At 51.6% G+C, this 14,648-nt stretch overlaps 1 protein-coding gene across 9 annotated transcripts in view; it reads right to left on the bottom strand.

Annotated features, from left to right (window-relative positions):
• LOC118930278 (TBC1 domain family member 14) overlaps positions 1-14,648 on the bottom strand; it is a 220,129-nt gene that overhangs the window by 90,821 nt on the left and 114,660 nt on the right. Inside the window, exon 1 of one of the 9 annotated variants that reach the window (XM_036921368.2) lies at positions 9,050-9,211. The exons of the other annotated variants lie outside the window; for them this stretch is intronic. The gene's annotated coding sequence lies outside the window, so the exon portion shown is untranslated. Of the gene's footprint in view, positions 1-9,049; positions 9,212-14,648 lie in introns of those variants that run through there. 9 annotated transcript variants of the gene reach the window in all.

Genomic DNA, 14,648 nt, shown 5'->3' with positions numbered 1-14,648 from the left:
AGGCTTTACCAGTGTTTTGCTCACAATGAACTCAATGGCAGTCTTAGGTACTCCAAGTATTCTTACTAAGTTATTATTTGGTAGCCACTTATTTTCAACAAGATTTTCAACTTAGTTTGCATGGTAATATCAACTCTCTCTCTCTCTCTCTTTTTTTTTTTTTTTGCACTCATACATCATCATTTCCCATATTATTTCATTAAATAATGTATTGTACATGGATGGAGCTAGAGGGTATTATATTCAGTGAAATAAGCCAGGCGGAGAAAGACAAATACTAAATGATTTCACACATTTGTGGAGTATAACAACAAAGCAAAACTGAATGAACAAAACAGCAGAAGATTCGCAGACTCCAAGAAGGGACTAGTGATTATCAAAGGGAAGGGGGTAGGGGGGATGGGTGGGGAGGGAGGGAGAAGGGAAGTAAGGGTCATTATAATTAGCACACATAAGAAAGATAGGTCACTGGGAATGCAGTATAGCATGGAGAAGGCAAGAATAAGTCTATAGCATGGTAGTACCCTGATGGACAGTGACTGCAGTGGGGGGAGACTTGATAATATGGGTGAATGTTGAAACCACAATGTTGCTCATGTGAAACCTTCATAAGATTGTATATCAGTGATATGTTAATTAAAATAAATAAATAATAATAATAATAACAGGAGGACAACCCAACAAAGGACACAGCTAGGGTAAGAATATGTAGAACAATCACAACCACCACCACCAGCCGCCACATCTCTGACCCCAGGGCAGCATTGGGAACACGAGGACTGTGCTGGACACAGAGGGGTTTTTACTTTTCATGTTTTCAAAAGTATGTGAATTCATGGGTTATGTATGGGTTAACCCATACATAAGTCAATGTTCTACTTGTTTTGAGACAACATAAAAATCAAGATGTCTTCATCAAGATAGAAAACAAGACAAACTGTGTATGCCACGTACAGTGAGATTACCCCATCACATCCAAGTGAGCCATTGCCCTCCACAAATGTTTCAGTCACCTTACTCCTGTCTATGAAGCAGGGCACATTAATCCCTTTAAAAGGAAGAAACTGAGGCTCAGAGAGATTAAGAAATAGGTCCATGATTATACTGTTAACTTGGGGGCAGAGCTGGGATCTCTGGGACTGACCCCCCAAACAGGGGTTGAATGGCTTAGTTTGGGGGTTATAAAAGCCCAGGTGACAGGCTGGCTCAATGAAGATGGATAATAAAGGAAAAATAAAGGCCATAAACCCACAATAAACACGACTGAAAAGAGAGGACAAGGCTGTCAGTGACACACACACACATCTAGGCCCCGCCCCCAGTCCTCTGGCCTAAGAATGGGGTGGGAATGAGGGAACTGGGAGGCACACCAGCCTGGGGAGGATGGTCCCCAGCAGACTGAGGAGCCTGGTACATCCTGTATTGCCTTCTATTGGACTTCAAAATGTCCAGAGTAAAGAAACCTGGTGGTATATTTAACTCTGATTCAGGGAGTAGAAGGACATGAAGAACAGGCCTCTGGACCCAGACATCCCTGGGTTCTAATCCTAGCTCCGCTAGACTACCTTGGGAGAACGAAATAGAGTACCAGGGGGAATGCATCCCACAGACACCCGGCTTCCAGGCAGGCTCTGGCGGTAGCTGCTATCAGCAAACAGCCAGTGGAAGCGTGAAGGTTTTGGAGCATGGCAGTGACAATGATAACCACCTCCTTTGGGTGTTATTTTAGCTTTTGCAGTGAGGCTTCCTGCTCCCCTTCAGGAAGCCCTGCCTGCCTTTCAATGTCAACACAGCAAAAGCAAATTCATTAAAGGAAAAGTGGTGGGGAGGGGGCGGGTAATTCTCCTCTCTCCCACAAACTGAAGGAACCAACCAGTCAGACAGAGTGGCCCTTGAGTAAAAATAGAAATATGAAGGAATGAATCAAAACGCAGAATTCAGAAACAGACTGAACTATAAATAAAACTTAAAATATGATCCAATGAGTAAGGAAGGATTACTTCATAAGGTGCTGTACTAATTGGTTACGGTACCAATTTTTCTTAGAAGGTAACTATACTATACTACACCAAAATGCAAACACAAACAAAATTAGAGTTTAATACATAAATGAAATTATAAAGGTGTAGCACAAAATAAAGTGCTTCTCTAACCTACCAAACAAAAACTCAGTTCAACCCCTGAAAGGATCCAGGTATCACCTCACCACATATGAACAGGTTTTCAACGTCTCACGGTTCTCACTGCCCTGAATTTTCCTGGACTGGAGCTTATACCCTGAGTCCCCCGCCAGGAGCAACTCCCAGGCAAGGCCATAGAAAACTACCTCTGGGACCCTGCTCTAGGACAATCCCTGAACTGAACCGTGCTGTCAAACAACAGGATTCAGAGTCGGAAGACACTGGGAGATCAAAGTGTATGCAAATGTGCAAGTTCTACATTTTTTAAATAAAAAGGAAAATATAGTAAGAAATTTTTAGCATGTAGTTAAGAGCTAATCTTTGCCAATATCAAAGGCAATTAGAATTATCAAAACACCATCAAAACTTCAACAGGCCAAACTGGCAAAAAGCCACAAATTTAAGAGAAAATCCCCACAGTAAACAGAGAGGAGAGTCTGTGACAGGCCCACTGATACTCCGGCTCTGCCACTTACCAGCTGGGGAGATGCCTCAACTTCTCTGAGCCTCAACTCCCCTCCTCCCCAGCAGTAAAGTAGGGTGACACCACATAACTCACAGGCTGCTCTGAGGATAGATGAAATGAGGTTTGGTGAACACATCTGCACACAGTAGGCACCCAATGTATGTGTGTTTCCTCTCCTTTAGCCACATAAATAGCTCAAATACCTGCAAAAAAATTAATTTAAACTACAAATGTAACACTAGAATAGACAGGAACACATAACAAGTGTATTAAGTAAGCCGAGGACCCCTCCTTCAGTTGGGAGGAAAGAGGAAAGCATGGAGAAAAGGAAAGAGCCACCCTGAGGTGGCCCTCCTCCCCGCCTGCCGCCTCAGCCTCAGGAGCCTCGGAGAGGAGCCCAGGGGCCTCTTGCAAAGAGAGGCTAAGCGACCTCTGGGGCTCCGCTGGCTCCGAGTCCAGTTTAAGTTCCTTAGACCTGAGGAACAGGGTGTCAGCGTTCGGGGAAATGACCCGAAGAGGGAAGAAGGACTTCTGCTTGCAACACGCCCTGAAACCCAGTGTGCAGGGGCCATGGCCACCTGTCCTCAAGCCCTTCCACCTGGCACCGCCAGGGCCTGAAACCAGAAGCCGCACTCCAGAGCGCCTGCCTTCCGACAGTGCCTGACGCTGGAGGCTGCACAGAGGACGTGCTTTTGAGACAGGCTGCAGGGTGGACTTTGGAAGCCTGCTGGGAAACCAGCTGCAGATGGCCTGCCTCAGAGTCACACGTTTTCTAAAAACAAAATGAGCCTGAATTCTCTGAGCAGGCACAGGGCCCTCCGGATCTGTCCCTGCCAGCCTCACCAGCCTTGTGCTGTCACCCACACCTCTCAAAACCCGCTGTACTGCGCCATGGTCTGGGGTGTGCTCCCAGCTCAGCCATCAGCGCCCTGGGCATCTGGTCGCATGTGCCACAAGGAGACTTCCGAGGCCACTTCCTCTGAGAAGCCTTCCCCAACTCTCCCCAGAAGCTGCAGGTCCTCCTTCCTCCTCATCTCCTTTCTCGGCCACACCCCACCTGTATTTATGGCTGTTCCCATGTCTCTCCCTACTGGCTTCTAAACTCCAGGCAGACACAAGGCTAACAGTTTCTTAATACTACTGCCTGGCCGTGCCTGGCATGGATTATGATTCAAAGATCTATTTGATGAATTATTACTAGTAACAACTACATTCGAAGTGGGCAGGTTTCAAAGACAGTCTATCCAAGAAACGTCTGCTGAGCACCAGGTTACGTTTCAAGAACAGGTGAGCAGGGGAGGTAACAAGAGGAGGAAGAGAATCTGTCCCATCAAGTTCCGGCACCTCGTGCAGACAGGTCAGCAGCTAAGCGATGACCGTCCTATGCATCGTGTAAACTACTAAACCGGATGGCAAGAAAAGCTGTCAACACTTGACGGTTCAGGAACGTGAAACAAACCCTCCCTCTGCAGCTGTTTCCCAGGCTAACCCAGGCCCTGCCCGGGGACCACAGCAGCTTGCACCCCCAGGCTCTCCCTCTCCCAGGTATGTGATACACGTGTAACATTGACCAGCCATCACCTCCCGCACGAGAAAAATATACAGGACACCAAGTACGGCAGGAGCAGGACTGTTTTTATTCCAGGCAGCAAGACCATCTGAATTTTATTTACCTGTCACAAAACTGAGTTCTGCAGGCAGCAAGGAGGGTAAGTGTCCCAAGACACTCCAACAACTTCCACTCCACCAGAACCACATCTTTAGCTCAACACAAGTCAGAAAGTGGACAGCCAGTGATTCTGAATAAGGCTTTGGAAAACAATTCCATCTTGAACAACACTCTAATTTTCTCTTCCTTAAAAAGCAGCGGGACTAGCCCTTGACCAAGTCTTCATTAAAAAAGGAACAGTTCATGAAGCCAAAACCAAACAGTTAAGTCTCCAGGAGGAAAACCCACCCATTAGGGCTTCAAGGAACAGTAATGCTGCATCCCTGCAGACATCCTTTGGCAGCAAGCTCTGTCCCGGGGCACGTAGCTACACGCAGCCCACCTTGTCCCAGCTCCTCTCTGGATCCCTCAGAGAGCCGGCTCCTCAGGCCCCCATCAGCACGGGTCACCACTGCAGTCCCCGGTCCTCTGAGCAGGATGTACTTGCCTGTGCTGCCAGGCCTCCCATCAACCCAGCTCCACCACCGACCTCCTATCCTCACCCTTCAGAGTCAAGCACACGCTGCTCCTTTCTGCCACCCATCTGTCAACCCCAGAGCATCACCATAAAACTAAATTTGATGAGTACCAGGCACTTAATGTGTTTTACAGCTCTCAACAGCCCTACGTGCTAAGTATTATCCCCACTGCAGAGAGGAGGAAACTGAGGCCCACTGCTTACCCAAGGTCTCCTCTCCCTTTCTGTGGCAGCAGCTGGGACCCCAAGGCCCGCTGGCAAACTCTGCTTTACACAGCCCTTGTGCAGACACCGAGCGCCTCCTCTCCCCCTCACTCCTCCTGTGAAAGAGCAGACTGTATTCTGCCAGTGTACAGATGGGGACAACAGAGCTGGGCTGAGCCACAAGCAGGGACCTGCCCAGGGTTCTGCAGACAGGGCCCCACCTGATCCTCTCTCCAGCATCCACATCATTCTCCACAAGGCCTCTCAGGGGCCCTGCATGTTTCCCTGTGTGGATTCCGGTGGGATTACCAGCCTCCCCAAGGGAGCAGTGGCCCTACCAGGCCTTCATGTTGACCCTGGGGGACAGGACCGTTCAGGAGAAGCAGGCCAGCAAAGCCCCTGAAATTCAGTTCTAACACCACGGAGAACTCATGGATCTAGGTGGCATCTGCCATGTGAATCAGCCTGCTTTGCAGAAGGCTCCACAACCACCGACCACTGGGAGTCTCTGTTTTTAATTCAGGTCCTGGCTTAAGCAGAAAGGACCCTGGAAAGACAGGCACAAGGCTCCCTGGCTCTCAGAGTCTCAGCATTAACAATTAACATGAGCAGCGGCCTCTGCTCACCAGATGTGCATTACATGCTGGGCACCAGTTCAGTGTCCACACACACCAGCCATGTAACCTCCACGATGACCTGGAATGCTAAGGGTACCATCAGTACCATCTCCCAGGAGACCAGGGCACAAAAGCTAAGGTATGTATGGTGGTACAGGGCCAATCTGACATGAAGCGCTTACTCTTCCCACTGCTGCACAAATGGCCTAAAATAATGAGTTACTTTGCATTATGTAGAATGAAAAGCCAGCTATAAAGGTAGTTTGGTTTTTATATGGATTACTGTTTAGGATAAAAATAATCCTAGGGAAGAATTTCCTGTAGAAGTTCAATTTATTCCTCTGGAGGGTGAGTGGCAATTTGAAGGCACCTGAAATTCAACACAATGTTGTTGAAGTTTCAGTCCATCAGCAAACCAGGCAGAAACTGGGATTAAACTGTTGAGGGTCCCCAAAGGCTCCTTCACAACCTAAGGAGCAGACATTCAACCCACCTCTGCTTAAAGGCATAGGTGGAACATTTTAAATTTGGTGCTTCCAATGCACAGGGAAGGGGGACCCCACTACCCCAAAATGTTTCAGCTACACAGAATGATTTACCGATACAAATCATCATAAAATGACTGAGAGGCAACTGACAGGTTAAGAAAGTATTTAGACTACTTAACAAGCAATGTAATTTATAATCTTAATTATTAGTGAAAGAAAACATTTACTGAACATTTACCATGCACCAAACATTTTAGGTGTTATCACATGCCCAAATCATCACAAGTCTGCTGAGTAAACTGAGATTCAGAGTGGCTGATTAACAGCAACAGAAAGAGGATTCAAACCAGGTCTGACATTAAGACCCATACATGGCTCACTGGAGTGTTTAAGAATACCGACACTAAACTGTGTGACAATTGATAAGCTAAACACTTAACAATTTTTACACTTCTCTGTGTGCATGTTAGACTTCAACAGAAAAGTTGTAAAAATAACATACACGGTGAAAAAATAATGCAGGTTCTGGAGGTAGCCTGCCTGGGTACAAACCCTGGCTCTTCCACTTACCAGTTGTGTGACCTTGGACTAGTTTCTTAACTTCCTTGTGTCTAAATTTCCAGGTAGTGAAATGGGGACAATAGACCCTAACTCATTAGGCAACTGACAAGACGAGGGGACGAAATCCACATAAAGCCTTCAGAACTGTGCCTCGCACAAGCCAAGCCTCAGAAGATGCTGGCTGGCGTTACTCCTTCCCGGGCAAAAGATCTGGCCAGCCAGCTCAGGCCCCCTCCTCTGGCAACTGATTTGCATATGCAAGCCCAGACACAGCCAGTCCATGCCTGCACAGCCTCCCTGTACAGCTTCTTCCTGCCACTGATCTCTCTCCTCACACCTGCTCTGTGGTACCAACTGAGCACTGGGCATCCACTTCCCCATTTATAAAATGAGGTCCTTCCAGCTTGACAACCTAGAATTCTAAACAATCCAGGTCCTAGCGATTTTACACCTGCCTTAAAATATTCAGGTAATACATACTCAGTTACCTAAAATCTTCTTTTATGTGTTTTGTATAAATGTCTATTTTGATGACAAATCTTCTCCGAGGCCTCCAAGCTCCATAAGCCCTCCCAGCACTCTGGGCAGGAGTCCCCTGGGCTGCGATGGGGACATGACGATGACAACGAGGGACAAATTCTAACTTAAGTTGCTCTGATAAGCTGTGTCCTCCCATTAAAGGGGCTTCCACGGAGCACAGCGAGAGAGAGTGCAGCCTGGAAGGACAGGAACTCACCATGGGGCAGAGAGGAGCAGGCCAGTGGGATGGAGCTGGGAGAGGAACTGCAGGGGGCCTGCTGCGGAAACAAGGTGAGGCAGCACCACACTGAGCGTTGGAAGGTGGGCTGGGCCAGAACTGTGAAAACTCACTTTCACAAGAATGAAGTAAGCCCAGCCCCGGACAAAGCGCAGCAAAGCAGGAACCCGTCAGGCCCATGCGAGGACACTAAGATGAGCAGGGCCTAGCCCAGTGACGTGCCTCAGTTTGAATCTCACCCTTGCCTCTCTCACGCGGGGTGACTGAACCAGTTACTTTACCTCCTTTAATGTTTCCCAAAGGGAGCATTCACTCAATAACCCTGAGCCCCAAGTATATGCCAGATTCGTATTAGGGCTGAGGCTCTCGTGGAGCCCACAATCTCAGGGGGTCAACATATATACAAGTAGGACAGCCTTGGGTTGGGGGTTAGGGGCAACCCAGGTGTGGCTGGGTAAGAAGTCGGGAAGACATTTCCAAACTCGAGACACTGGTTGGTACTAGCCAGATAAAATGAGCACGAGCAAGTGTTCTAAGGCTGCCGCAGGACTGGCCCGGTCGGGCAGAGCCCCTAACAGTGCGGGGCACGGCCCATTCTCTAGAAGGGCAGGACGGCGGCGAGGGGCCTCATCCTGCAGAGGCGGGCTCCAGGCCACCTCCCCCGTCAGCGGGCCTCCGGAAACACAGTCAGCCAATGCCCGGGAGCGCCCTGCACCGACAAGCTTCCAAAGCTAAGCTTTCAATTCCTCTTCAGAGAAAGTGGTGCCCTGTGCACTTTTACGACAAAAAGGATTCACATGGCCAGCGAGGATCAGGCCACTAAAATACTATCTGGGCCTCCAGTCTAGAGCCCGCAGGGCCAGTCCTGAGGCTTCCTGGGGAGCCCTCCTCATCACGGCCTCACCCCACAGCGCCGAGCCACAAGGACTCCTTTCTCGGGCAGCTCGCCGCCCAGCCGGGCCACCTGCGGAGCAGACGTCCCCGCACCGAGGAGGAGCCCCAGGCACAGGTCTCCGAGGACTGGGGGGCAGGTGTCTGTGGCCCGGGGACGCAGCCTCCAAGAAGGAAGGGGGTCAGGTGCTCCGAGGTGGACGGGGTCCCGGAGTTCGGGGGCCCCGAGACGGAGGGGATTCCCGGGATTCGAGGACCCAGAGGGGAAGGGGGCTCTGGGGGCCCCAAGGCGGAGGAGGTTCCCGGGGGCCTGGAGGTGGATGGGGGTTCCGGGGTCGGGGAACCCGAGGTGGGCGGCTCCGGTGGCCGAGCGGGGCCGCTTAGTGCGCCCCTCTCCGGGCCGGAGAGCTCCGCGCGTCTGAAGGGGAAAAGTTTTCGTCAAGTTCCGGAACAGGAGAGCGTCAGGGCACGCGTCTCGCCCGGCGGCGGCGGAGCCGAGCGCTGCCCGAGCCGCACCGGGATCCCCCGGCCGCACGCGCCGCCGCGCAGGCAGGGGGCGCCCGGGCAGGCCCCGGCCCCGCGGCCTGGCCCGCCCCCTCAGGCCGCCTCCCGGCTCCGGCCGCCGCTGCAGCAGGTGGCGGCGGCCCCGCGCCCCGGCCCCCGCCTCGCGGTCAGCCCCCCGCCGGAGGCCCGCAGTACCGGAGTTAGTGCGGCTCCAACGCCATCTCCGGGACCCACGGGCCAGCAGCCCAGACCCCCTCGGGACCCGCAACTTCCGCGGCGAGAACACCCGGCGCACGGCAAGCGGCTGGCCGAGCCGGCAGGTGCGCGCGAGCGGCCCGCGACAAACGGGCGCGCACCCTCACCCGCCCTCGGCCCGCCCACAGCGCCCTGGCCCCGCCCGCCCAAGCCCCGCCCCGCGCGCCCAAACCCCGCCCCCCGCCGGCCGCCGCCGTTCTTCCGCCCGGACTGCCTTCCCCGTCGCTGCCCGAGCCGGATGCTCTGCCCGCCTGCCCTCCCGCTGCGGGCCCCGGAGCAGTGTCGCCGACCCTCTTCCTTCCCGAGAGCCAAGCGGAGCCACGAAGGGAGGCCTGAGGGATCTCAGTGTCCGCAGAGACTCCCCAGACACCCGCCAGGCGCCTCCCTACCTGTTCGGCTCCACCCGCGGCCATCTTGGAAGTGGGAAGCGGCCGGCAGGGGGCAGGGGCACGAGCAGGCAGGGACCAGGCCTGGGGAGCCGAGTGGTGGAGCGCATCGATGGGCGACCCGGACCCGGGCAGGTGTCCTGGGGACCAGGGAACCCGGGCCCCGCCGCACCGGCCGAGGGCGGAGGTCCGTGTGAGCGACACCTAGCTTGGCCCGGGACGTGCGGCCTCGGGACGTCGGTTCGCCATCATCCCGGGCCGGCCTTAGTCTCTCAATCTGCAAAACGGGCTTTTCTGGTAATTCTCTGTTATTGAACGGTCACGTAGTGCCCAGCGCCCTGGATCCCAAACTGGCCTCACTTAGTGTCGCCTGGGGATCTTTGAAAATTCCAAAGCCCAATCCACGCCCCAGGTCAGTTAAATCGGCCTCTGGAGGTGAGGTACAGTAATGTGCAGACAAGCCTGGGAACCGCTGGACTAACGTTTGTGTGATTACCTATGTCAACGTTGCAGACACTCCAGAGAAGGGCCTATGATCAAAGCCTGGGGAAGTGAAGTCACTTGCCCGAGGTCCCAGAGCCTGTCAGTAGCTAAGAGGGGTCAGAAGCCGGATGCCCCATCCCAGACCTCCTTTGGAGACCCTGCCAGGCTGGAATAAGAAAACTCTTGTTAGCTGGTAACTGATCCTACTTCATCCTGCTCCTGGAATCTAGGCTTCCTGAGCCAAATGGGGCTTATCTTGTTTACTGCTGTGTACCCTGGGCCTGGCCAATAGTAGGCAGTTACATATTTGTTAAATCATTATATTCTGGGGATACCAAGGCAAGAGAAAAACTCCAGTGGCTGGGAACTGCAAAGCCTGGGCGCTCCACTTGGCTTGGCTCCTGCCGACCAAGAACCCATAGGTCTATCCCAGGCACAGTTATTAAGAGGAAACCTCAGAAAGAGGAACCAGTTTAATCTAATGGAGTCGAGCTCGCAGAGGGGTCAGGGACAGGAAGGATAACCTCTCCATCACAGAAAGCAGCTTGAAGCATGTGATGGAAGACTGATTAGTCTGGGCTATAGTCATTAGTGTTGGACCAAAGAACTCCCTGACATGTTTCTCCCCACTGTGTAACTTTTAGCACCTATTAGTTGTGATGGCCAGAGGGGTGAGATCTTAAAAAAAAACAATCTCTTAATAGAATACATTAACACCCTTCACAGGGCTTGGTGCATAAGGGAAGCTGGGTGGTTATAAGAAAAAATAATGCTAGTTCTTAAACCACAATGTGTTTTCTCCAGCTTATTTTAAGAAAACACAAGGTACAGATTTGCTCTGGGCCTGACTTAATTAGCAATTTAATATATCAGATTAATAAATCTGCTTTTACAGTGTTCCTTGTGACTCTCAAAATCCCTTCCAGCCCTCATTCTGAGTCTTAAAGAGTTTTAAAACCTCACAATAACTGGGAACCATTGTTCTGACTCCAGAACCAAAATAGATTTGTGATCCCCAGATTTGCATTTGGTACCATCTGTCTGCCTTTTCTCCACCCTCTCCACCTGCTGCCCCTTATTCTCCTACCCCAACCCAGAGCCCTCCAGAAGCCCATCAGTCACATAAAGGTGATTTTGCCCATTTCTTACCCCTTGTCATCAGCACCCAGAAGTGTTGAAGATAAATCCTCATCAAAACTTGAGCCTAACAAAAATAAACTTGACCCCTGAACAATGTGGGGGTTAAGGGCATCTACCCCTCCTTGAAGTTGAAAATCCACATATAATTTTTGACGACCCCCAAAAACTTAGTGACGTACTGTTTTCAGAAGCCTTACTGATAGCATAGATGGGCAATTAACACGTATATATGTTACATGTATAATATACTATATTCCTGACAATAAAGGAAGCTACAGAAAATGTTTTTCAAATTGTCATGAATCTCCAATTTTCCAGTCTATTTCCTGACAGAATTCTGCATGTGAGTGGGCTCATGCACTTGAACACCACATCATTCAAGGGTCAGCTATGCAGTGAGCGAGATGAACTGTGTAGCTCTGCACGCTCATATCCTCTCAGGGCCCTTCTGCCTCCCAGTCCCCACCTCGGACACAGAGACAAGGACTACAGGAGGATGCCACATCCCACCTCTGCTGCTACCTACCCCGGTGAAGCCATAGGTTCCCTGTGCACACAGAACCCTGAGGTTCCCAAAATGTTGCTCACCACAGACACTCCTTTGAGGACTGTAATGCTGCTGCTTGGTGGGCAAGCACCACCCCTATAGCTCCCTCTCCTCAGCTGGGGCACAGGACTGGTGAGTGGTAGCCTCTGGGCCTGGCTGACCCTGCCTCAGGTGAGTCCAGGCACTCTCCCTCCCCTCCCCAGCTCTCCCCGTCCCCACAAGGCTCATGGTACCCCCTGACCCCCAAGTCGGGTAAGGACTAAATGAATCAAAGTAAATAGGAATGACAGACAAATGTGCACCACTGGCTGTGTCAGTTCCTGGCACATCTGGGAAGCTCTCCACGGCTCCCAGCAGTGCAGTGGGTCGGTGAGCCCGCCGCAGCGAGGAGAGATGCCCAGGCTCCTCAGAGGCCCACAGAGGGGCTTCTTCAGGCCTGACGGCTGAGCCTCCAACTCCCTGAGTTACTGAGGCAGGAGAAGGTCGCCCTCCCCTGGGTGTCACTCTCCATGGAAAGCACCCCTGAGCCAACCCCTCAACAGCCCACACTCTGCCCCAGTCTCACGGAGCAGACAGGTGTGGCGACTCCCAAATGCAGACACATCCTCTTGCAAGGAAAATGGTTGACTGACCAGATGCAGATGTCAGGACCCTTTCAGATGCTAAAGCCCACCCCCTCATTATTCAGAGGGGAAACTGAGGCCCAGGGAGAGAGAGGGGGAAGGGCCCAAGGTCAGGTGGGGTGGGAGGTGGGCACAGGACGCAGAACAGAGGCCTCCTGCCCCACCGAACAGTCTTTGCGTCTCTTCTTGGGAGATGTGGGATCTAGTCTCCCAAACGTGCATTTTGCCCCTGGCCCTTCCCCAGTCTCCAAATGTGAGCCCCACAAATACTTGTCGACGGTATGACTAAGTCCTGATCATACCTGCACCTGCATCTGTACTTGAGGCCATCCCAGGTGCCCCGTGCTATGCTTTCACCCCCTTACTGCAGTTGAACCCCACAACCTGCCAAGCTGGCATAGCCAACAGCCATTTTGCAGGTGAAGAAAGAGGCCCTGGGAGGTGCGGCCGCCTGGTGCAGTGGACAGCTTGCCCACCACCATCCAGAAGCTCCTACCCACCCCCCATCCTTCCTCCAATTCTCCTTGCCTCCTGGCTTCTGTTCAGAGCCAGAGGGACTAGGCATGACCAATAGTAAAGTGTGGCTGTCACGCTCTGTTTAGGAACTCTGTCTGGCAGTGGACCCATTGCTACAGAGCAGAGGCAGATGCACAGGCTTCATGAATTCCAAAAGAGCCTCCCTTTGGCCCATGGGCTTTCAAGAAACCGCCGCCTCTTTCCCTTGAAGTATCACCTCCATCAGTGGAGGTGGGTGCTCTGTTCCTAAAACGCACGGCCTGGAATTTGAGTTACTCTTGCTGTTTCTGGAAACTGAGCAATGTAAGAAAACAACAGAGGCAGGAACAGCCCAAATAGCTGGAGGTCAGCCTTCCGGCAACCTCAGACCCACAGAAGACAGCCAGAGATACAGACAGAAAAGTGTCAGAACAGCCAGAGTAACCACACGGCCCTCTGTGCTTTGCTGAAGAAGCGACACTCAGCTCCTCACACCAGAGCCATCTATTTATACTTCACTCGAGTAACAAATGCAGTTACCTGTTTCCTACCTGCAGAAGGTCAAAATCAGTGAATTCAGGGAAGTGGAACTCCGAGAAGTGGCACATTCATGAAAGAGAAAAGGCATGGCTCCAGCAAAGGAGAAAATTTTAATGCACAGAATCCCTTTGGCCTGATAGACTTGAAGGAAGCTATCAATACTTACAAAATTACCCCCAAATTTAGGCAAAGACTGGTAAAAAGATGTTCACTACAGTGTTATTTACAACCATGAAGTGGACTTAATATAGATGTCCAACCATGAGGGAAGGTTAACTAAACAGACAGACTTATATGTAGCCATTAAAAAAACCTTTAAAGAATTTATGATAGCACAGAGGAGAGGCTTAAGTTAAAAGAGTGACACTAAACTACAAATAAAGTATAATCAAAGACTATAGACTATACGTCATCCCTGGAATAAACAGGAAAAAACACTGAAATGAATATCTGAACACACAAGATTACCCTCAGCCCTTACATGCTTTGAAATTGTAGGTTTCCCCCACAGCAAACGTATCTCTGTGTATAATGCACATGCACTAAGACGCTGACGGGCAGGGAGCAGACCTTGAGAAGCACGGTGACCTGAGACCGTCAGATGAGGGCGGACACCCCCTTCCTTCTCAACAAAGCCTGGAGTTGCATAAGGCGAGTACCGTTCCCACGGTGTGAATGGGGACGCTTGTGCCCCAAGAGGCTAGGTGGTCAACACCGGCCCAGCGCTGAGAGCGCCGAAATGGAGCCAGGCGGGCCCAGTCTGTGTGGGCCCCCTCTGGGACAGTGTCTCTAGCCACCCCAGTGGCTCGCTGAAGTCATAGCGTTGCCCCATTTCACTCGGAATTTTTGAATCCAGGTGGGTCTGACCCCAAAGGTCACTCATTCCCAGAGCATCCTGAGTAATTGACCGGAAGAAGTAAGTTATAGTGAAACCAATGGATCCTCCAAAAAATGGAACTCATGGCCTTAGGGGAGAGAGGGTGGAGACCCAGGGGACCCCTGTGGCCTGTGGCCCACTGATTCTTAGGAGATGCCCAGAGCTGGAGGCCAGAAGGTTCTAGTTCTGAAGAAAACAGACAGCACGTGGGGTGGAGCTCCATGTTACAGCAGTGGAATTTTCCAAATCACCTTGTTTTTTAAATGCATTCAGACTTGCCTGCTGGTGCCACCATCAGAAAGCAATTTAGAGTTCTTAGGGGGCTGAACGGGGTGGGTGAAGAGGGTAGTGGTGGGCCAGGGGCTGCAGCTTCTTCCCACACCCAACGACCACCATGCCTTCTACGTGAGGCTCTGTCACTAGGCCCCAGGTCTCTCCAGGCTCTCAG

The sequence above is a fragment of the Manis pentadactyla genome, chromosome 5 (assembly GCF_030020395.1).
Source record: "Manis pentadactyla isolate mManPen7 chromosome 5, mManPen7.hap1, whole genome shotgun sequence".
Lineage (NCBI taxonomy): Eukaryota > Metazoa > Chordata > Mammalia > Pholidota > Manidae > Manis > Manis pentadactyla.
Note: the sequence above shows the minus strand (reverse complement) of the source record. Positions and strands in the feature narration are given on the sequence as shown.